Here is a 25583-nt window from a genome sequence, read left to right on the forward strand (position 1 = left end):
ATGCTGAGCTTTTTCCACTATTAGCAAACTCTAAATGATGAGATACTAAGCTGTCAGGCAATAAGTCAAAATTAGCAATTAAATTAACATAAATTTTTTAAAGTTTCTTTAAATTCATAAGGGAAATATTAATGAGTATTCAATAATATGCTCCTCTTGTATTCTTATTTTATCTGCCCTTTCAAGGGTATCTGCCTTTTCAAGTCAGATAAAGCCTGCTTGCACACTTTTTCCCACCTGTACATGTCAAAGAAAATTCATGAAAGTAGCATGAAAATAGCATTCTCCTGAGTCCTGTGGACTACTTTAGTAACAGATATTTTGGATCGAATTTGTAGGCAGTATCTTCAAATAAATGCAGTTATCAGATTGAGATAGCTAGAGCTACAGTAAGTTCAGGATGCAGTAATTAATTTAGTAAAAAAGTAAAAAAGGTTATCTTAATTCCTTTATAAAGCGCCAAATCATCAGTTGAAATTATTTGTGGTTAAAGTTGTTATCTTTATTTCAGTAATATATGAAAATAGCCAAATATTCAGTTTCATAACCATGTCAAAGTGCCGGCTTCACTCCTAACTTAAACCATCATGGCCATCTGCAATAAAAATCATTCTCGCTTTGGTTTCCAGGACTGTTGTTAAGCTCGTAGACTAAACATTTAACCATTGCAAGAAGTCAGCAGCTTTATTACTTCTCCTGCCCTTGCAGAGGAATCCTGGATTCAATTTGTCTAACTACATCAAAGTATTTTAATTTTGAAGTACCCCAAGCATTTTGGAAAGTTTAAAGACTATTTGCCTTCTGAAGTATTTGAATGTAAACTAAAATGAAAATTGCCTTGATGATTTTTTTTTCCCATTTTAAATGACTGTCCCATTTCTGTTCTGAAAAAGCCCCTGAAGCTTAAATGTATTGTTTTGCTGCCTATTTTCCCCCAGGTAATTGTAAGTAAGCCGGTTTCACGTTACATGGTCAGCTTGGCTTCCTTCATTCTGAGAGTCCTCTCTTCCTGTGGAGTTCAATGAATTAAATACTTACTAATGCCATCGATTTATCTCAACTTCTAAGCTTTTTTTTTTCCTTTTTAGCACTAGATTGCAAATAAATACGTGGTCAATTGATCCATCAGGCTAAGCTAACGCAGAGCCCGTCCCAGACTAAAAATGACTTGAATGTCCAAACTGGTTAAACAGTATTCAGCAAGCACAAAGCTAGACTAAAGATGGCTATCTCACCTGCTAAAGCAGTCACATAATCATTTTCTTTGAACATACATTAATTACTTTGAAAGATTTGAAAAACTGTGCAAGTCAATATTTGGTAATATGGTAGTAATTCACTAACATATTTAGCTGTTTTTTAAGCTTCAGAATTTATGTGAAATACATATATTTGCATAACCAAAAGTTTATTTTGGTCATTGTGTATACTACTAAGTCAATGTCTTGACAGGCTTCCTGATAGCACCTTAGTCCATTCAAAACACCTCTGAAGTCCTAAAAATCTCATGATAGAGACATATGTTTTTGCAGCCAGGTGCACGATCTGGATATTTTAAATATGTATGCATTCCACCTTACTTATAAAATTATAAGCTGGAAAGGCCTTGTGAGGTCAGCTTAGTACATTCCTAATACCCAGGACAGAATCAACTGTGCCAATGAAACCGCTACCAGATGTCTGTCAAAACTGCCCTTAAAGAGACCTTGGCAGCATCAGAAGGTCACCAGCCTGGTTGTCCCAGTGAGTCTCTTTTCCTCACATTTGCGTTTTTTTCTCCTAATGTGAATTCTCCTAAAGTGTAAGTCCTGTTATTTTTGGTTCTATTCATTAACAACATATATAACAAGTTATAAACTTCCTTTTTCCAATATAGTTCTGTGTACTTGAAGACCGTTTTTACGTTTCCTGTCATCCCTTTTTTCTTTATTGCCAATCCCCTGCTTGTCCAGTCATTAGTTGCAGATCATGTTTTACATTACTTTGTTCAAACTCACTGTTCTCCTCTGGACCTTTTTTTTTTTGAAAAATGTCTCCGCCCGGCCTCGTCTCTCTCTTGAATATAGCACCCAGTGCTGAGACTCAAGGGGAAGGGCACAAGGATCCATCTGCAGATTGCACAAACTGACTTCTTGCCTTTTCTTTTTGGCTTTTAAGGGATACCTCAGTCATATGGATAACATATTGTAGCCTACAGTCATTTAAACAAATGGAAATATCTAAATATATCAGTCCTAATTAGAGACAAAGAACCTGATTCATTAGAAAAATCCACCCTGCTTCAGCAATCAGAACAGCCACAGAAGCCTTATAAACTTCCGTTTTGTGTGCCTTAGAATGAAAAGGTCTATAATAATGAAATCCCATTTGTGTAATTATTTTTTTTTAAAGAAGAAAAGGACAGGCTACTTAAAATTGTTGTGCCATATCCTCTTCCAGGCTGGTAACCTGTATGTCTGCATGCTGTTTCAGCCCCACAACATTAGTTACCATGAAATTATAGACTTGTGAGAAGGAAAATGTAGCAGAATAAGGTGAAGAATATTTAAATATAGTCCTTATTTTGTAACTTGGGCACCCATTTTAAAACTGCCAATGAACAACTGGGAATTTTCTTTTTCTTGCTGATCATCTTTAAGACCTCTATGAATAGCAGAGAAAACAACTCCACTGTAATAAAAACAGGGGTTTGTTTTCTGTTTTTTAAAATTGTGGCATTAGGTAAAATAAAGGTCATTGCAACAACCGCTGAAAGAACAGAAAGGGTAGTTTTCCCCCCTTTTTCTTTTTTACTGGTTTTCAATGCAATGTGAAAAATCATTTTTAAGTTTGCCCATCTGTTTTACATAAAACCTTAGCTGACCTTACACAAAGTGAAATAAATGCACAAAAAGCTTTGTTGTTGGGTTATTGCCAGTAAGACAGAGCAAAAAGAAATGAATATGTAAAGTTAGATCCTGATCTGGTGTAAATTAGCCTAGCTCCAGCAGGGACTTATGTTGATTTATACTAGTAGAGGCTGAGGCTTGTATTTCATATAAAAGCCAGACTTGTTAGGACCAGTCCTGCTACCACTGAAATCACCTTGAGTTTTGCTGTTGATTTTTGTGGAAGAAGGACACTCACTGAAGGAGTCACATTTGCTACAGATAAGCAGTATGCGTCCATATATGCAGCATGTGTTATTCACCAAACTGAGGAGAAAGGTTGCAATGTAAGTAACTGAGGTTTGTGGACTTGCAGGTGTGAAGTAAGGCTTGAGTTGTACTGTGCCTTTGTACTACCTGTGTACCAGGGTGAGTTCAAGTGCTGTCTAACCAAGCTAAGGAGATGGTTTGACATCAGACTCGAAACAAAGAGATTCTCAGTACACAGAGGTGAGGCTCGCGTCTTGCTGCTTTTCTTCTGTTAGCCTCCTTCTCTCATCTGGTGTTATCATATGGTCTGAAAGTGAATCCTGAGGAAAGGAGGTTGTGCCATGTACGGAATTAGGTGAGGAAGAAGAGCACACCAGGAGAAAAAAATATAGTCTTTAAATCCTCACACTTCTTACCCTGCACTTGAATAAAACTTCCATTAATGTGTCTGAGGGGTGAACTATGCCCATTATAGCAACACTCCAATCTACTATGATTAATGAGTATAAAGTAAGGTTCAAGCTTTTAATTAAAAAGGCAATCATAAGATACTGAGCAGTGAAGGTCTAGCTAAGTTTCCTAGAAGTAGGTTATTTAATAGAATGAGATGCCCCAAAGAGGCAGTGGGCCAAAAATCTCTCCTGACTTACATTTTGTAGACAGGTATTGTCTTTGATTTATAACAGAGAGCAGAATTGGATGCATATAGAAATGAGCACATGTATACATGTATTACAGTGTGCACATAAGGTGATGTCTACATTTAGAGATTGCCTAAACTTTCCATTAATAGCTGAAGTTTTTCCAGTTGCTTGTTAATTTGCCATACTTCTCAAAATGAAAATTATTCTTTCTAGCATAGCTGCCACACTTTTAAAATTTTTCTTGTGTGAAAAAAACCCAAAACAATCCCAAAACAAAACCAAACAACCAAACAAGTCTTAAAAAATAGTATTTTTGGAAGGTCAAGAAAAGACTTTAGGAAAGACTCTCTGCAGACTATAGACTTCTCAATGAGTTTCAAAATTTGGATTGAAAGTTGTTCCTGTGTACTTATCAGAGGACGGCTTCTTTTCTCCTTCTTATTGAAAATAGTCCAAATTTGACCATGTCATGTATTTCAGTTCACCCATGTCCAATAAAGACTAGACAGAGGTTGACATATCCTGTAATTTTATCACTTTATGTTTCAATTAACTTAGAATGAAATTTACAGTATAGCTTATTCCATAAGTTTTTCTCTGGCCTCTGAACAAAGAAAAATGTTTACCTTTGCAATGGTGGATTAAGGTTGAATATTTGCAATGAATGACCAGTTCATTTTTGAAAAAAAAAAATAAAAATCTGACTTTAATCACCTACAGTCTTAAACGCAGTGAATATACCATGTGGCATATGAATACAATACAGATAAGAATTGTTGAACCTGAATCAATACCCCATTAAATACAGTGTCCTGTTGGCTAAGAATGGCAAGAAAGGAGAAAGAGAGGTAAGGAAAACACCTAACAATAATTGTAGAGTAATCAGATCCCTGAAGAGGCACAATTTTGGGGGCAATTAATAGTTCCCTTCTCTGTGAACCTGTAGGTTTTATATTCTTATCCATTTCTATTCTAAGATAACTGTATTTGTCATTAAAAGGGAAAACAACTGACATCTAATGCCTTCCACTTAGTTTATTTAGAAAGATAAGATCTGCCTGTAAATGAGTCTCAAAACTGAGTGGAATGATTGGGTCTCTTTTTCTTTTGTGCTATTATGGTGCTGTTTAAGGTGGAGCAAAGTCACCAATGTTCATATTCAAAACAGTGAAACAATCAGAAAACAGTGGGCTGGAGGAGGGGAGAATTCATGGCAAGAGTAACAGTTGAAATAATTTACTTCCATGTAGGACAGGTTTTCATATAAGAACATACTTTTCTAGAGAGGTTTCTGTCAAACAAAATAAAGATTAATCTAGAAAAAAAGTCACATGTAGTAGAAGCAATGAATATAGGGAGGAAGCAAACGCAAAGGGTTTCTGTCACCTACCAGGCGCTTTATCTGATCATTTCATGTTTGCTCATATAGTTCAGCAAAAGTTTTTTGGTTCTTTTAGCAAAAGGAATAAAAATTTGAGATAAGAAATGGTTTATAGAACAATAGAAAGGTCAGCCTGTCTTTCTAATCTGCCTAAGGCTGCTGATGGTAACCTAGGGAGCTGGGGCTTCTTCAGACATATTTAATGCCATATGTCAGCAGTCTTCCAAAGGTATTATACCTTCTCTCTCAAATTGGAGTACAGCTATCTGTAATAGTAGCTACATGACTGGCAACAGTAAATTGACCATCCAGGAGATGCTGTTTCTCAAGAAGTCAAGTTGTTATGGAGTAGCTGATGTTAGCTGCTGCCCTGCTGTGTGGCAAGGATTGTTGTCTCTTGCTAAATTTGTTCCCCAATGTGAGTTAGGACTTACGGTTTCATACATCCTTTTTGTGAGCTGATGCAGCTCTGACCAGATGATACCCCAGGAAACAGTTCCTGCTGGGCATTCTGGCAGATTGCCAAGCCTGGCTCCTCCGGGTGTCTGACTGAAATTTTTCCAAGTGACTCTTGCAACTCTGCTTCAGCAGCTTGTCCTAGACTTCCCTGTTGTGCTCCAGAGCAACTGTGCGAGAGGAGACAAAAAAAACATAAAAAGCTAACAGTTCTGGCACTGCTCTCTAACAGCCTATAATTATTTGATAGCATTTATCTTGAACCATTCTTTTCTTTTAATCAGTTCTTTTTTTCCAGAAAAATAATAAATTACCAGAGCAATAAATTGTTTTTCTAAATTATTACAGAGGAACTCCAGGTATATTAATTTTGCTTAGTTACGGTACTTCAGGAAATACCATCTGGAGGATGTTTGTTCCCCTCTTGGCCCAGTTCAGCTCTCTGCAAGGGCCATTTAACAGACCTTTTTGAAAAGCATTTTGGTACTTTCTTCTGGGACTTGTGGTTTTTTTGATGGAAAATATGGAAGATCTAAGCAAATAAATTATACCATTTTATTTAAGTTAAATGATGCACAAGCCACTCCATCCCCGCAATGATAAAGGGGAAACACCATATCCAGGTAAAATTTGCTGAACTCCTACTCTGCCTCTCATCACCTCTGCATTCTGCTGCTTCTTGGCTTCCAACTTATTAGTGGGCTACAATAAGAAAAACATATTGCTCTTTCACAACCAGTCTCACCTTATTCGGCTGTGGTGGGTAAAGTTCTTCCTTTTTCCTACTCCTTCTTTATCAAGGAGCTTGGGAAGACAGCAGAGCACCCTTTGTTTAATACACCTTTAGCAGACTACCTCTAGGCCATGTCAGTAGTATTCATGGTCAAGTCACCCTGAGGGAGTCCTCTTCCAATCATCTGTTTCATTATTGCTCTCCTAGTTCTTCTGGTCAATCTACTTTGCTAAATCAATTGACTTCTCCTGTAAATATGACGTGGTCAAATTCTTAAGGAAGGATTGTTCTAGGTGGGAAGATCTTGTAGCAGATATCAAAATAAATACACATTTCATACAAATGGTGAATACTGCACTAAATAGGACTGTTAAGAAAATATTCTGTCACTGAATAAAAACATTATGTAGTGACAGATATTTCCTGTCAGTTCTCAGGTAAAGGTAATTCACAAATCCACTCATTGACTGCATGTAAGAAAAGTGTTTAAGGGTCATTTGCATATAGAGAAAAGCAATTAATGGCAATAGAGTTTTCCTGTTATTTTTGTTCATCTTTATGATGGAGAGCTGAGAATTCTTACTGAGTAACTTTGTTCACAACTGCTGGAATGATCACTTTCATGAACTAGAAGATAACACTAGGGTAGAACTTAACCTTGAGGAAATACATATAGAAAATTCTCTTAACAGGGCCAGCATACAGAGGATGAGAAGATTGGACTCGGCCATAGAATTTCTGCATAGTCATTGAAAAATTCTGGTCCTTCCAATATATTTGTGGCCACTTAGGGCTGGGATCCTGAATCCTTTAGAATACTTCACCTCCAGTCAGTGCCCTTTTCCCTTCCACTGGAATGAAAGTGTGAATGGTGCCTCTCTCTCACCTTTAATCTTTCTTTTTGCCTATTGGCACTGTGAAATCTTCAGAGAAGAACCTGTTTTATGTTTGGTGTTTGAAGAGCTCACAGCCCCAGACAGCCCCGATCTCAGCTATAATATTGAGGTCTACAGGAAAACAGATAATAAAGAGCTGACTGCTGAAGTAAGCAGATGAGTTGAAGTCCTATGGTCCCTACAGATGTCCCTATGAGGCAGGTGAATCTGCCTAAAGACAAAATATTGGAAAAATCAGAAAGTGAGCATAAATGAAAAAGATTTCTATTTGTTTTACCAAGATGTGCTTAAATTGTAAGTTGCAGTGCTTTGAAAGGACACTGAGATGGAGCAAAGTGCTTTTTAAGGTGCTGTAGGGCATTCTTCCAATCATTTGAGGAGAAAGCACTATATATTCTGAAAAAAAATATTGTATCCATTCTTGTAATGCAGGTTCATTAGGCATCAGATTGATTTATTGTATTGTTTCCTTTATAAATTATTTTCATTATGTTTTATCACAGTACATGACTACTGCCCTAAGGGAATATGCAGAAATGAACCGAATGGCAAGCGTAATAGACTGTTTTAATTAAAATAGTGTAATGCATATTTCAGAGCTATTAACAAAAACAAAATTGATTTTGTTTTCTGGGTAATTGAATATATTAAAGCCCAGGTGCTGTGCTTCTATTGTTTAACCCTCTGAGTTCAGCTTCATTTGATGCTTTGAGCAGGAAATTCATTTGTTATCAAGAATTTCAGAAGGGGAATTTTCTCTGCCAGTGACATTTCCTTCTTTCTCTTTTTTCCCCATCTAGCCCCCTAGTGCACGTGAGTACTCTTACTGAGAAACAGGAAAGCACAAACATGAATTTCAATGGTGAAAACCCCTTGATCTTTTCCAGTGTCTTTGCGTGAGCTCCAGGCAGTGAGGCCACTGATCCATGATAAAGAAAAGCCCATTATTCCTCTGCATTTTTTAACCTGATGTTCTGTGGAGACAGCAGTAGTCTGCCACCATAATTCCATTAGTTAATGAACACTTCAGGAATTTGTCCATCATAAGAAAGACCCTTTAAAATTACAGTCAATCAATGACACCTACTCTTCTAAGTGGCTTCCTTTTCTCCTTTTTCTCTTGATTTATATCAGCTATGAGTCTTTTTTATTTCCTTTACCCTCCAGATACCTAAAGTTTACCTTTTATCAAGAAGATGCATTATGCTAGTGACATGACAGACACAAGGAAAATCAGGTTAATGATTTCTGAGTAGAGCAGTCAGATGAAAGCAACCAACCAACCTAGAAAAAGAACAGTGTCAGGGAGCTGAGTTAGATGACCCATTTGTCTGTGAAAAGATCCATTTTGCCTAATGGTTGTCATCTACCATACCCCAAATACCAAACCCTCCTTCACTTTTACCAGTGGAGTTTTCACTAGAAGCTACTACTTTGCCATGAATATTGTAAAGAGCACAGTGTTTCTGGTTCCGCTGTCATGATGCCCTGGCTTTTTATCACTTGTTAGGATGGCATGGTGTATTTCAAATAACTGAGTTCCTAAATACCCAGGCCTTGAGTCTCTCCCACTGTCACCCTTGCTCTCTATTTCAAGGAAAAGCATACCCATCCTCAAGGGCCTTGCTGGTGCACTACAGATTGTTGCAGCTGAGAAAAGGAAAAGAGGAATATTATCAAAGACACATCTTTTCTAGTCTCCACAAAGCCAATTGCGAAAGGGTCATGGGAAGTGGATGATGTTTGCAGGACTGACACATCATTACATTCCTCTGGGAAGATCTCTGAGGAATAGTAGCTGTTTGTTGCAGCCCAAGGTATTGAGATTCAAAACTGAGAAGAAAGAATCTCTTCTGCAGCTCTCATCAGATCTGAGGTGTGTATTACTTATAGCAGAGATGGAGTGGATATGGAAGGTCTTATTTTCATTTTATGGGGTGAAAAATTGTGGTTTTCCAATGGTAAAATTCCTATTGACAGCAACAGGAGGTATTTCACCATTTTATAAAGCCTGTCCTGTTTCCCAGGCATATGCAACTTGCTACAAGGGAATGGTATTGTGAAAATAATAAATAGTAACTGTAATTTTAGTTGTTTTTTTTTTTAAAAGAAAAAACCTCCAGAACACTCCAACCATACTGAAGACGTATGAACTCTCATAATGTCTGTCCATGATTTATATAAATCAGGAATAAATCAAATGAGAAAAACAAAAAGTCAGATATTCAAAATAAGGAAAAACCTGGCTGCACAAAACCAGTTACTGCTAATCCATCCAGTTACTCTGGGAATACTCAGACAACACTAATCATCATGGTAGTCTGAAGACATTCTCTATAAATCCTATACTCCTTAAAATAAAATATGGGTATCTTCTTACCCCTATCAAAGATTTTCTGTTCAAACTCATTTACTCAACAAGAGCCTTTTAAAAATTATTGTCCTGCTTTTAAAACAGAAGAGTAGGCCATAATTAAACTGGTGAGTCATCAGTACACCGTGTTTCATAGGAAATCCCTTATTACTTTAAAGCACCTGCTGTAGTTCTTTGACTGATTTCCCATAGAAAAGTTGCAGATACAAATTGATTCCAAATAGTTCCCATAAAAGAATAGACCGGTGAGCTGGTTTTACATAAATTTCAGTCTTTACAGTTTCTATTCCTATGTAATTAATGAGATCTGGCTGAATCCCCAGTTACCTTTGAGTTGTGATTTATAAAGCACGAGTCTAGATTCAGCCATTTCAAAAATTATTTCTCACATTTTAATGTTATTAGCTCACTTCTTACAATGCATTTCTCCATGTTTCTTCTTCTTGGAACTGGTCACCTTTAATCAGTTACAAAATGTGTTTAATTATTAACAGGAATATGCTGAACTGCACTGTAGGATTTAAATACTACAACATTACCAAAATAACATGTATGTTGGCTATTCTTCTATTTGGATAAATGGTTATTAACTATATAACTTTTCAATATTGAATTTAATTAAAGCAATCTAAACCATAACTTTCTAGTATCAACATATGATAGACTGTAGTTATCAGCATTAGATAGACAAAAATTATTGCTTGCTCATTTGTTGTATAAAGTTTTCAGAGAAAAGATTTGTAGGAGTCAAGTGAAATCATAGCAATTAATTTAAATTTAGTGAATAGCTTACATCAGAAAAAAATAGAGAAGGCATTCTGAAATATACCCAAATATTACAAATGTGTCAGCAGTTTTAAAAATCTTTACCTTTTTTTTAAAAAAAATTACCCTAAATAAGCTATAGTGATCAAATAATTCTAAACAAGCTGTGATAATTTAAGTAGATTAAAAATGTTTCAGAATAATGAAAATTAGATTTTCATAGCTAAGAATATTATAGAGCCAGGTTGAAGACAGTTTAGCTTTGGCAGAACACACAGGTCTTTGTTATTCATGACAAAACACAGTTTGTAACCTCATTTAGATTGAGGTATTTGTGTTCAAAACAAATACCCTGTAATGAAAGTATAAGGCCTAAATTTTAAAGCAATTGCTTAGAAAATACTTGTTCTTACTGTGCAAAAAAGATGCATGTAAAAAAGGAACCAAGGGAGTTGCATGAAAAGAGGTAAGTTTAGAATGAATAAAAAATCTAAACAGTGAGTAACTGCTAGGGATAATGCACTACATTTACAAATTGAGGAGTTAAAGAGTTTTGATTTAGAGTTTAACATTTCACTGCAGTATGGAAGTAAAATAGAAGGGCTTTTTTTAAAGGAATAACATAAAATAGTTTCACTCAAAGATGTGGTCTGAGAGCTAAACTTTTGCGCTTTTTAAAAGCAACCCATGTCTGAGAAACACAAAAGATAATTCAGTTTGTTCAGAAACACACTCAAACCTTTCTGGGTCAAATCTTCACCTTAGTCAGGGAACATTCCCATTGAAGTCAACCTTTAACACTTTCTCTTCTCAGCTATCCAGCTCTGGTGTATTCTACAAGAAAAAATGTCTTCAGATGTCTGTCTGCAGTGTGTTCTATGAACAATTGCTACAAGGAATAAAACCAGAAGCAAATATACTGAGCATCCCAGGTTGCTTTAGCAGGCTCCCAGCTTCTGTCACCACTTAAAAGGAATTGGAATTTGCTCAGAAGCAGCAGCCAGACTTTAGGGTTGTGCTTCACCAGAAATAAGTCATATAACAAAACTGCATATTTACCTCAGATTTTTTTTAATTTGAAATGTTACACTCTTATCATTCACCTTTTATCTGAGGTTTTTTTTTTTTAGGTGTCAGTCTTGAAAAACATCGTCTATTTGGAAAGTTCATGTAAGAATAATCCTGCTAGTCACACAGTCACAAAAGACGACCGTGGACAGTAGCCAATAGACAATATATGCTATTATGTATGTGTTCAAATCTCTGCGGTCTCCTTACACAGTAGTGTCTTGAAGATTCAGATAATTTAAAAAAAAAACCCAACTTGTATTTGCACAGGCTGTTCAGTGCCCAGCACAATGGGTATCAGTCCTTCTGGAATTATCAACTGCTATCATGATACATTATGTTTTCATTACAAAGACACGTAATCAAGGATTAATAATGTGATCATTAAAGTTTATCCTACTAGATGAGAAATATTTTCTACTATTCTGTGCCATTACTGAACCTTAGCCTGCCTTTGTTTCTGTCAGCCAGCCTTGCTTCTCTCAAGTCAAAATGAAATGACAAACAGAAAGTATCTGCTGCTCTCAGACAAGCTATTAATGTAACTTAATTTTCCATAAATAGCATCTGCATCATCTAGTTCAGCTATTTCTGTCTGCTAATGAGTTGTGCATACTGACTTGCTCATATATAGCGTCTCTGAAGTCAGATCCACTCCAGCTGAATATGATTTTGAAAGTTGAGGTTTATGCAGTAGTTCTGGCTCTGAACCAGAGCTGGAACTGGACAACTGGAACAAGAACTGATCTTGCAATATATTCAGATATACCTTCTGTGAAATCCTATAACATTTTTCTGTATCGAATGTGCACAGAACTGAAAAATAATCACAGTAAACCATCTTTCAGAGAATGAATAAAAAACCCTGCATTTTTATTATCCTTCTCAGTCAGTCAGAAATGAAAATTCTTCCCCTCCACTTCTATTTTTTTTTAAGGAGAGTTAATTCCAATCTTGTCTATACCATTATGGATCAGGGCCTCAAGAAATTAGAGCATTAAAATAAATATACCCAATATTTTGGTAGTCCGTAAACCTCTGGCCCTTAGTGCAGTGGTATTTATGGAGGAACTTAGGCCACAGCTAGATCCTAGGTCCTTGTATTATATTTTACCAGTAAGATAAATTTAAATTCTTCATCTATGAGTCTAGAACTGGTTTAGCCAGTTCATGTCTAGGCTGAAGTCAGGATCAAACCTATGAATGTCCGACATTCTCAGTATTTCTGACACAATTGCCTAACCTGTTCTTAAAGTGATGGTGGCCCCACAACCTCTTTAGTGTAGCTGAATATTTCACCTTTCAGAAGAAATATTTTCCCAGGCTAGCCTGCATCTTATATATTGAAGTGCTTGCTATTGTTTTTTATTCCATTCCCAGTACAGAGAATAATGCATGTTATCTTCTCCACTGAAGCAAACTGCTATGTATGTATATGGACTGTTATGACTGTGTGTTCTTAGACAAGCCCAATTCTTTCACTCTTGCATCTGTTCATATTTTTTACTTTGCTTTGAACTCTCTATACTTGCTTCACATTTCCTTTTAATACTCCCATGAGATATCTTGTGCTCCCTGTCAAGAAATCAGAATTAGTCTAGAGCTTTTATCACAACACTGTTGCAACCATCCACTTAATGTCTGGAAATATTTAAGAACAAAAGATGCAAAGCTGAATGAAGAGCAAAAGAGAAATAAAAGCCTTCATTCCTTTCCTCCTCAAGTAATTCAAGGTACATTACTTATTAGTTATTGCTGAGTAGTTATTGCTCTTCCTAGAAAGGTTCGACTAGGTGATTCCTGAGGTCCTTTCCAACCTGTGATTCTGTGATAGGTGAGGTGAAAAATCATTCTGATTATCTCTTAATCTCTTTTTCCCTGCTTTTATATTTTTCATCAATATTGTGATTCCATCTATTTCAGGCTTTTTACCAAGTATAAAGGCCTGCAGAAGTATAAAGCAGTCCTAAATGCTTAGATGAATCCAGTAAACAAAAGTATTTTTGAGAAACAAAATGGGAGACAGCTGTACGACACAGGTTTCCTTGTAGTCACGTCAGGAAATGTGGGCTTCAGGCTAGTTTCTGAATGATCTGAATGGTGGTGAAAAATACTTCCCTGAAGACCAGAAGCAGTCAGGGAAGAAAGGATGTGTAAACCTGTCCACTCTTCATTATCTTGGCTATTAGTTCTCTCGCTGCTTTTAAGAAATACAGTCCAACATGTCAGCTAGGGTATTCTAATATGTAGACAAAAAATGAAATTTTACATCTTCAGGAACATGAACCATAACATAAGGCTGATTCGTCATCCAGTTGAGAAATGCATATGGCAATACATCTTTAATTTAACTAATATTTAGTTAATTAAATCAAATTTTTAGTAGCATAAAGTACAGAAATAATGATTTATTTGTTCATACATTTAGAATAATGCTATCTGTTTTATCTGATTTTGTTCTCACAGAAAGAAACTTGCACGGTCCTTAATTAAAAAAATAAAGAAAATTAGATGCCCTAATATAATTTCTAAAAGAAGCTTTTTTTCTTACACTTTTAGTTTTTTGTTGTTGGTGGTGGTGGTTTTTGGTTTTGTTTTGTTTTTTAGTTTTTGTACAACGTATATATTTTTTGGCGTCTGTTGGAACAAGTAACTATTTCACAACTGAAGAAAAAGCAGGAGGTATTTAAAACTGGAAAGGTATGTGTTAGCAATGTATTACCTAAAGGTTTAGAAAATGGATTCAATTTAAATGAAATGACAGAAAGCAAATCTGTCAACATACCTGTGCTCTAGTGCTTCTCTGAGTCAGGAAAATGCCAAGATATAAATAAAAGTTACAAATGAGACACAGAGAAAACCCCTAACAATTCCTTAAAGATACAAATTCAGATTTTACTTCTTGATAAAATATGATTCATTGCATGCAAATTAATACCCATCATAACAACTCATGGTTATCTACACTGTGCCAATCACAGGAAAGTAGCTTAGGGAGAGAGTTGTGCTTCAGATTACACCCACTCCTTCTGTATTTAATGTACAACTATATGAAAAAAATTACACACTAATAACTCATAAAATATTAAACTGAACCCAATAATACATAATCCAAGATAAGATGCCAGACTTGTGAAGGAATTTGATGTACTGGTGCGTACCTCTGCCTACAGCTAATGCTACAGCCCATTTGTCTGTGAGTCTATCATGACATGACACGGTTCTGAGGAGCGCTTGCTTTGCTGTATCAGTTTTCTCAGCTTGACCTTCAGCAGATTAACGTGGCATCACTCCAAAAAAGCTGAGAGAATGTAAAGAGGGGTTGTGTGTGTACATTAGAGAAAAATAGTATATTGTACATAGATTAAAAGCAATAGATTGTCCTCAAGTGCATATTACATAATATTTTATCACTTCTTGCAGGGCTGGAACATTCATGGATTTTAATCCTTTTGGTTCGGACCATATCATTACAAGGAATAAGCATTTCATCTGATATTAACCAGCTTTCTGCTAATTCACCTTCAGTAATGGGCAAGTTAGACAGAAGTCATTAGAAAACAAAAGTCCCAGGCTTAGATCATCTCACCTATGTTCAAAACCAGATCCCTCTTAGAAGGCAGAAAGCACAGTGGAAATTACTTTCTTGAACTATGATGTTTCTTCTGGTTTCAGCTGCAAGTTGTTTTCTACTTGTACAAGGAAACACAGTCTTTTGTTCTCATCTTACCCACGTCTTTCTGTGACATCCAGCTGTAAATTTGTCTCATGTTCATATACCAGATTTTAATAAATGTATACATATAGTATGTACAATACAGTCTTCATAGGAATGGCATTTAAACAAAAAGAGTCTCTTTCTAACTTTATTTCCCTTCACTGATGATGTACGCTCAGAGCTGGCGGCTTTACTACAGAAAATTCCTTAGCATTCATTTTATCTCTTGTAAGTCGTTTCGAGTACACACAGGTGCTTCACAGGTATAGGATTGTAATAGGCTTGGAAAAAAAAAAAAGCACTATCAGAGGCAGTATGGAAAATCTCAAACTATCTGAAAAGCCTGTGTCTGTAGGGAGAAGTATTAACAGACTAACATGGACAGATGGTCTGGCAAGGACAGATTCCTTACCCTCTTTGAAATGTGTTGCTTCTGTTAAGATAGATGTGTAGTCGTATCATTAAAAAAAATGGAGCTTTCCCTATACCCTATCAATATGTGTAATATCCTGTTCTTTAACTATAGAAGGATGGTTTCCTCTGCCATCTCACTGACATTAGTACAGGGTAGACTAGTCCAGAACTATCTTCCTCAGATAGATAAGTGTCACTGAATCACATGGTTCTACACAAGTAGAAGCAAGCTTACTACAATTGGGCATTTAAGAAGTGGATTTTTGTCCTCTGGAACAAATTTATGACAAATTTTTGTTCAGAGCACAATGAAAAACATCTTGGTATCATGTGATGTCTCCTGTACATTCTTCCAGATATAGGAAGTTTCTCAAGTTTTTGAACGGTTTTGGAGGTGATGCAATACATTGTATACCTAGTGACAGTTCAGCTATTTTGCAGGGCAGAACTCTCTCTGGCACATTTGACAAGTTCATCTACATAAGATTCTAATTAACAGACATCTTAGATCTTCATCAAGGACAAGGACTGCAGTTCCTGCTTGAGCATACAGAAATCATGCAACTGGATAGGAATTCTTCTGCCTTGCCCCCTCCTCTCTGTATTTGAAAACAAGGGTCTCAGTGTTGCCCAGCAGGGTATGGAAATTGGTAGCTTTCACTTCTAGACCCCTGCCTTTGAAGCCTGAGTGTTCAGTTTTTTGTTTGAATGTCAGCTGAACTCCCCTACAAGCTTATTGTAATTTTGTAAGCTCTGCCATTATTATAAGATGCAAAATAACTACTGAATCATTTTATGCCATGGTAGAAAACAAAAAGGAGGTAAACTTTATTTGAAGCACGCACAATTAGAAATGCAGATTAGCCTTGAGCAACGAGGTCAATGAGAAACCAAATGATTCTATTTCAGACAAGTTTCACTAAGGGCTTTATGATATTCGGACTTGAGCAGTGTTGCTCTTCAAGACAGATAATTAAAGAATTAAGTCATGGTACCTATTTGCCAGATCACTCTAGCACTTCTTGGACTTCTGGTATCATGTTCTCAAGTCCATTTCTGTCCCAAGTCTGTCAGCCAATTTGTCTTTAACTTCGCCAAAGAAAAAGGTGAATTAGTGACCATGGAGTGGATATAAATTTAACATATACATCTCGCAGATAGAGGTTTTATCACTTGAAGTCATATCCTAAGTAGGACGTATAAAGCAGTCATATCCTAAACTGCTATCTATTGTCTACACTAAAATGGCAATGATTTACTCCAGGTAAGGATTCTGGTCTTTGCTTGTAAATGTATCTCTTCCTCATGTGATCAGGTTGAGCTGCTGTGCAGGCTCAAGCACTGCTAGAAGGCAGACAAGGGGATAGAAGATTACGATGTTCACGTTTAAAATTGTGCAAAATAAAAGTGGAAGGCACGAAGGGCTTTTTCACCAATACTAGGTATTTTGTTGCATCCAAATTCCATTTCAGGGTAAAGAATATCTGAATGAGCCAGGTCATCCATTTATCTCATCTTCTGTGATATTGTGCTGCAAACAATATAAGGTATCAGAACGAGTGAAATCCAAAACAAGCAGGATGAAAATTTTGTCATGTCCATTTACAAAAAAAAACCCCAAACAAACAAACAAACAAAACCAAACCAAAAAAGCACAGTTAGACAGATATCACAAACTGAAATCTTTACATTCATTTTACCAATGCATTTTAACAAGTGACAGTGCAGGAATGTATAGAAGATACTGACTTTGCAGAGCTGTTGCCTGGAAGTATAGATAACTATTACCACTGTGCTATCACTTCCTGTCAAGCTACCATGATGCTGCTGGAAAAATGTATAAGCAGTTTTATTGGCATGAACCTTAGTGAAAATTGAGGAGAAACGTTATTTTTATGCAAGTGTTCAGCAAGAGGGCATCTGTATTGAATTAAAGATGCTTGACTCAGGGTCTCTGTATTATCCTGACCATCTTTTCTGATAAACAGTCCAGAAATAACACTGATGGAAAACTGCACCCAGGCAGTCTCTGACTGGCACAGAAAAGCCGGGAAGCACTTCAACCTTTCCCACTGGGACAAGGATGCAATATGTAAAGGAGAGAAGCATGAATATGAGCACTAGCTTTCAGTATTTCTCTGAACCCCACTGGGCAATACAGTTTGTTGAAACTGGATGATAGGTTAGCATGGTCCTGAAGCTTAAGGCCACCTTTTCATTTTTGATTCATTTGTGAAAGGTAAGAATCTTAGGACTCAGGACTGAAACATTAATCTTAGTTTAAAACAGAAGGTGGCATAATACTTAGAATTTCCTTCTATGGAACTGTATAAATTCTCTTCTAAAGAGTGTTTCTTTAATAGGCACTTGCAACATTTCAGCCTGCTCTCACTGCTGTCTTGTAATGCTTTCTGTCAGATATTGGTGATGTTTTTTGGAATTAAAACAAAGTCATTCAAAGAAACTCAAAACAGAATCTTTGATTCAACAATAGCTTTGTCAGGTACAGTTTATTTCCCTAATCTTTATGTGGTAATTGCTTGCTAAATGAGTCACTGTACCCCCGGATCACTCAGGTTGCCGTGCCTTGCTAAGACTGTATGTATCTGTTTACAAATATGATATAAACTGCATAAATGGAAATAAAAAACATTTTACATGCTTCAAACCATAAATGACAATTTTTCTTCTCCAAGGCCAGGGGGAAATATGAAGAGTGCAGACAGACTATATGATTATGTATAGTATTTAATTCTTTGACGTTCTGATAGTCTAGTTCAGAAGACAAATCCTCTGCCTCCTCTCCACATTATATGGCAGTTTCTTTCTTCAGCTTTTTCCTCCACATGGAAAAACACCATTAGAGAGGAAAGCAAAGACAAATCAAGGGCACCTGGCTTCACAATCTGTCATATCCTGTGACAAAAGAAGCTGGCTTTGGACCTTTTGAATTCATGATGTGCCTAGATGACATCGATTGACATTTAGCTTTTCAGCAGTATTATGTTTTAAGTGGCTGGTGCCTTTTCTCTTACAGCAAACTCATATGGCTACAAGGAGATCCCAAACTGAAAAATGTGGCCTTGGATATGAAGTTTTCCTTGGGGTCTCACTTTAATTTTGTTAGCAATATATTTAACAAGCTAATCCCCTCATGGTTTCCCTCAGTTCTTAGAAAATTTTTTTGACCTTCAGGGGAGGCCTGAACAGTGAGATTAAAGGAAGTGACTATCGGTCAACTTGCTGCACATGAAAGGTCTTCCCTAAAAAGATAATTTGAATTCAGAAATTCATGTCTGAATGAAATTAACAACGAATTGCCCACTTAATTTGGAAGGGTGGCAGCCAAAAACCAGTCATATTAATGCTGAAGGTCCCTCTTTCCACCAGATGCCTCCCTATTCATTTTGTCACATAAGATTTATGCTTGTAACTTTTAGAGCATATGGTCTGAAAGGAGAGACTCTAAACATTTTTAAGATACATCTTTTAATTGCAAAACTTTTGAGCACATTTACAGCTTGTTTGAAAGTGTGTTCGTGTGTTCACGTATCAACAAAACCTGCCAGGAAGAGTTGCTGACAGGAGAGAGCCCTTCAGGTTTCTTTCTGATTTCAGAGATCACACTTAAGAATGCTTGTGGTTATAGCAATCAGCTGAGAAATGTGTTCTGTGCAGCATCACAAATTGATTAACCTTCTTGTTTTTCAACCCACGTAAGAAGATGTAGATGAAGCTATTCATGCCAAGCCTTTGTTGGTAGATGTGATCATAGTTGTCATGTTTGAGTGTCATTTATTTGACACACAAGAAAATTCTACACTACAAAAGATTCTTAAGGAATTCAATATATATTATGATTTAATAGATTTTTCCAAGTAAAATATAATATTTTGGGGTTGAACAGAGAGAGTCAACCTACAAGCAGCACAAAAGGTTGCATTCATCTAAGTTATTTTTTGAACGATAAAACCAATAAGACATATTGAAACTCTCACTGACAGCCAACAAGTGTTTATGCCAGGGTGGTAAAAGAGCCAAAACCCTGAAAAGATAAATGTGATTATTTCAATATACCTAACTAAATTCTGAATGCTCACACATTCACTTATTTCAGGATAGACTGACTATGACTATCAGTCTAGACTTGAAAGGGCTCTTTGAGAAACACACCCTTTGGGAATCCTAGGCCACTTACCTGTTTAAGAGAGGAGACAGGGAATTTCAAACTGCAGATGAGAGACTAGGGAGGGATGAAATGTTGGGTCAATGCATGGCATGATGGAAAATACAAACAAAGGCAACATTTAAAGGGGAAGCACCAAATCACAAATTCTTTCTGGAGTGATGAGGAACAGGCCTGCACTTGCAAAATTTCCTCTGTGCAGTAAGACTTGGAGGAAGGTGTAGGTGAAAGGTTCTTGGGAGTCTTGCTGGGAGGCATCTTAAAGCTCTCATTCAAGGTCAACACTGAAATGCTGGTATCAGAATAAGGGATGCCTGAAGACACAGGACTCTGAAAACCAGAATACAAAGCAAAGTAGTGTATACTTTTTAATTGGATCCTATTAAGAAAGCAGACCTCAGAAGAGAAACTTGTCATATGAAGTATGTGTGTTTTGTTACAAGGAGATAAATCAAGATATTTTGAAATATTAGTTCAGAGGACCTATGTCCTGGGCCAATCATCATTGCTCTATAAAAGTGATAATGTATGTTCTGACCTTAAATACTTCTAAGTATCCACAATTTATTTCATTACAGTACAGCTGTAATTCCTCTAATGCTTTTACTTATTGAATTAGAATGTTGTTCTCACTTAAATGTGTTTCAACATCATCTTCATGTTTGGTTTGCTGTTCCAAATCCTGGGTACTCTAGGCTAAACCTGACACTTTGTTACTGAGAATAAAATTTTTCTGAAGTGTACCAAATCCAAGGATTTGCCTTCTGATGAAGACATAATGAATGCTGCTGATTTACTTCATGTATGCTTACCATTTTTTAACCATTTAAATAAATCCTTTGATTTAGAGAATAAAATTAATAAACAAGTATAAGATTATTGAATAAAACAACAACAACAACAAAAAATCTCCCCACAGCTCTCTTTGCCTGAGGCTGGCCAGGTTACTCTTTCTGAAAAATATAAACAATCATACACAAAAATGTCACTGCCTAAATTCTGAATCTTCTTCAGGAGCACAGTTGGCCGAGGCTCTCTCTAAAGTCAATAGAGAAAGAGAGGTACCTCCAGAGAGCTGTTCATCTTGCTGAAGATGAGTATCACATTCTACCGATTATAGAGACACACCGAAAAATGTACATGCCTGTTAAATGTTTTACAGCTAAGAGTTTGGTTTTGTTGCCTAACATAGACATCTAAGCTATTTGAGATGCTGCAAGGCACCCCATCTGCCCCACTGCTGCTGATGCAGATTCTTTGATTTCCTATATGTCCTGTCTTGTATCTGCCAGCCCCTTGCAGGTGTCCTTGATACCCTAACATATCTCAAATGGCATTTGATACCTGTGTTTAGGGAAATGATTCAAAGGCTTGTTATCTAAAGTTATCTGAGGTTAATTTTTATTTTAGAGATTATGTTTAGAATATTTCCCCCTTGATGTGTGGAGCTGACATAAACAATTTGGTTTCATTTCCACACATCCTTCACCTGCACTTTGCTCAGGCTAAATTGCTAACTCTGCCACCATTACACACATGGTTAGACTGTGTCTGTCTGTGTCTTGGCCTCATACATGTGCAGTGGAGACATCATAACTACTTCCTCTCTCATGTTGTGTTGTTTGTTTTGATACTAAGCTCTTTGGAGCCCTTTAAGTTTCCACATGGTATTTACTAGATGAAGGTCCTACTCTTGCTTAAAATAATGGGCGTAATATCATTAGACCTATTAATATAAAACTGGAAAAAAATGTGCTTAAGTAACTTGAACAGAATTCAGGCATTTTTTTTTCCCTAGGCCAGACAGACTTTCTTTCACATCTTCATGACTTTTCCATCAGGTTGATGAATGTAAATATTTTCTTTACCTCCCAAATTACTAGCCTTCTGCCCCACATAGTTCTATAAAACTAGTCAGTTGGTGGTTTTGGCAAGCCTAGTTCTAATTATTCTGGTTCAATCACAGGAAAATATTTACAGGAAAATTTTGTTTAAATACTGTTTATCCTACTATTGTCTGGATTGGAAGAAAATAATGTTCTTTCTGTTGCTAAGAACATAACACATCTTTAATAACAGTCTGCTCCATGATTTTTGTTAAGAACATGAACACATAAAAAGACTGATGGGCACCTAACTACTTAAATTTAAAGTTAGGCAAAACTGAGATCTTTGTGCCATAGGAAAATACCAACTTTTTAACATGCATATTTTAAGCTAGGACATATAGTTGAAATTTGAAAATATTTAATGGAACAAACAAAAGAAAAATTAGGCTACTTTTCCTTTGAAATAGGATGGGAAAAAGGTAGGTACATTAGCCTGAAATGGCTGGTATCTCACACAGGCACACACAGACACACAATCCTACCATTTCAGTTCAATGCTGCCTACCTAAAATAGAATAGATTTCGTTGGTAAGATGAGAATATTTATAGCAAACTTCATTTTGTACCCATTAGGGAAAAAAATAAAAAACAAACCAACCCCAAAACTACAGCACTCCAAAAAAAAATATCTTCTAAGAAGAGATTTTTTTTAACTCATCCCCCTTCACTTTCATCATGAGAAGAGCCTTGATGGAATAAAGAAGGTAAGCTAACAAAGATAAAAATGAAAATCCGTAACCTATACCTGTCCCCACTTGTACAACCGCAGCTGCCAGGAACAATACGCTAGAAACTGTATGGATAGTAATTAAAAAATTACAACATTAAAATGCCTTTCTCAGAAGCTTCTCTTCAGCTTTCAAACACTTCTTTGCCTTGTGCTTCTACCTGACAAACACTCGTATTAGAAGCCAACCACTGTAGGCCAAGAAACGGAATGGAGTCTAATTCTGTTAGAGTACAAGGCAAACTAACCTGTGTTCACAGTTATAACAATACTTGCCTACTACAGCAATGCCTTCACAGTCCACAGATTCTGCACATGGGCATCCCAAAACAAAGTAAATGTTACCCGATCTACTGGATGTACCGATGACAGCAATGATAGCAAGATTATACAGTTGCTATGTGTGGAAATGAGCTCAGACAGATAATAAACAACACAAACACTCAGTTGTGAATGACATATTAGTTTTCATAAGAGAGTTAATCTCCAAATTCTCAGTCCTGATCCTCGTGCAACACTTAGAAAATATCTTCAGAACAAAACCTAGGAAACAAAAATATATTTTGGGTTTTGTTTTTTTTTTTTTACTGGATACAAAGGAAAGAGTTCCATGGATTAAGTAGAGATACTGAGTTTATGGGACATTTTAATATTCTCCACTTTCATTTTAACTAGCACCCCACAGCTTTTGGCTTATTTTCTCCACGCTGCTGCAACGGCTAAGGTCTTAATATAAAAGATAGTACTCTGAAAGAAGACAAGATGATTAAATTGTGTAGCTGCGTAGCTTTCTTATATTACACTCAGACCAATGGTTTCTAGTCTTTACTTAGCTGGGGTTCTGTTGCTGCTTTTCAGATTTGAGTAGGTATTTGCCAGGTATTTTTCCACCTCTAGTTGTCTAATAAAAGCTACTCCCCACCCTGCTTCTTTTATATCCTTGGATCATGGTTACAACAATCCTACTGTAGGAGTGGAAATTCTATGGTAAAGGCCCTATTTAATCACCTGATTAACTCAGTTATCCAATCCAATAACTCAGTAAACGTGTGCCTTCTTTACTTACTGGTTTTAAAATGATGAAGACGTATTGAAATGTCCCTGTGCACAGCTTATGTTCTAAATGGCCTAAAGCCCTTGGAATGTCTTTGCAGTCAGAAGGGATAAACTTCACTTCTGACCCTGTTTAGTGCAGGACAGATTAGAGGAGGTCTCAAATGATACCTCAAATAGTCTCCTGACTCAGGTACAGAGCGTAAATAAAGTGTAGTGCTCATGCTTTCTTGTCTGTCTGCAAACTGAGATGATGCACAACCGTTTTTCTCAAGTAATATTCAAAATCACTAATACAAAGAAAGGCTTTCCATTGATTTCAGCAGCCTCTGAACCCTGTTCTCAAAGGTAGAATAAGAGAAAAATTTAAATGAAATAACCTATGTCTTAAAGTTACTTAAGACCATAACCACAGGTGCACACAGAAGTGCATTTTAGAGTACTGAGACACCTATCTGAATTTTTAGGCATCTTCTGCTTTGTTTCAAAAAAACTGGGCCTTTCTAGCCTAAGTGTCCTGGGATTTCCTTAAGACTCAAATACCCAAGGAGCTCTGACATGGGATTTAATCTCCTGAATCACCCAGGCAGTTCTGCAAATGCTCACTTCTCCCTTTCACTGGGGTGAGTGTCAAGCCTGGTTAGGAATTAAAATGGTTCTAGGTCCCACAGCATTCTGTCAGCACCCACCTCTTGCTGCCCATCTAGGGTAGTCATTCAAAGCTGCCCAGATCCTTAGGAGTAATTTACCTGCTGAGCTCAACACCATTTCCTGATTTTTTTCAGTATAGGCCCTTACATTCTGATCATGCTTGGTTTTTGAAATCTAATTTGCTGTATAGCACGAGCCTCATTGAATATTGTAACACAAGCCTGGCATTTAAGTAAATGAAGTGATAATTATTTCTAATGTGGAACAAAGTATTTACAGGAAATGTGGATTATTTTCTTTATCGTTGCTAAAATGTTATCTGAGAAATCTAGCAGGCACTAATTTTAATTAGGAGGATATTATTCAGGACTAATAAAATACATGAATAATAATATTTTTCTGTCATTAATAAAAAGTATAAACTTTTACATTTGATCTCTGAACAGCCTTTTTTCTTTCAGATGTGCTCTTAAGTTACAATTTAGTGCCACCTATTATTTTGATTAATAACTCAGTATGTTAATTTTATTTAATTTCTCCATTTTTGCACAGAATAGTCAGCTCTCTTATTTAGAAAAATGAGCTAATTTGAAAAAGAATGAACTAATTTCAGACAAATGCTTCCAGAAGATCATTTCATAGGTTTGTGCATGCCCTATTTCCAATGACTTAACAATCACATTAACTTTTTGCTGGCTCCGTTGCATTGCTGGACAGGCTGCTGGGGTGATATAGAGATGTTGTTCATCTAAACCATAGTCCAGCAAAGCAGTTAAGCATATGAATATTTTAAAAATACCTATACTTCACTAAATTCAATTTAACTGCTCACAGGTTCACTTTTATGTATGCTTTGTTGGACTGAAGCCACAATTACCAATCTGCTAGAGTGGAGCTTAGCAAAATATATTAAGAAGAGCCATCTCTGTGAATAAAACTAACAGTTTGGGAATGTGTTAACTATAAAATGACTAGAGTTTAATTTTCTCTATCATTATAGGAAAGGGTATTAAAAAGTCTTCCTACAATAGGCTGAATAGTAATTTTTGGCTGACTTTTGAGAAGACTTAACACATAACTCACCTCCATGGCCTTCCTAGTGATGCCCGTTCTCAGTCTTTTGGTCTTTCTTCATTTTAACATAATTGTCTCTGTCTTTCTTGATAGCACTCTCTACAATGCAGTGTGGCCTTTTTCTGAGACCTCTTAAAAGGTCTGTTGCTATTCACTCTCTCAGAAATGGGTTACAAATCTTGATGCTTTCATTCATGCGAGAACACAGCTTTTTTCACTTGCTTACCTTTGGGAGGGACATGGCAAACCAGGATCTGCTAGTGCTTTACAGACCTTTTACTATAGCACCCCTTTTCCCTAATTTTGCAGACCCCCCTTTACACCTGTTGATACCTCACACATTAATCAGGATTCAATGAACTCTCCTGAGCTTTGAAGCTACCACGCATGTAACCAATGCACTGAAACAAGGAGCAG

The sequence above is a fragment of the Phalacrocorax aristotelis genome, chromosome 7 (assembly GCF_949628215.1).
Source record: "Phalacrocorax aristotelis chromosome 7, bGulAri2.1, whole genome shotgun sequence".
Classification (NCBI taxonomy): domain Eukaryota; kingdom Metazoa; phylum Chordata; class Aves; order Suliformes; family Phalacrocoracidae; genus Phalacrocorax; species Phalacrocorax aristotelis.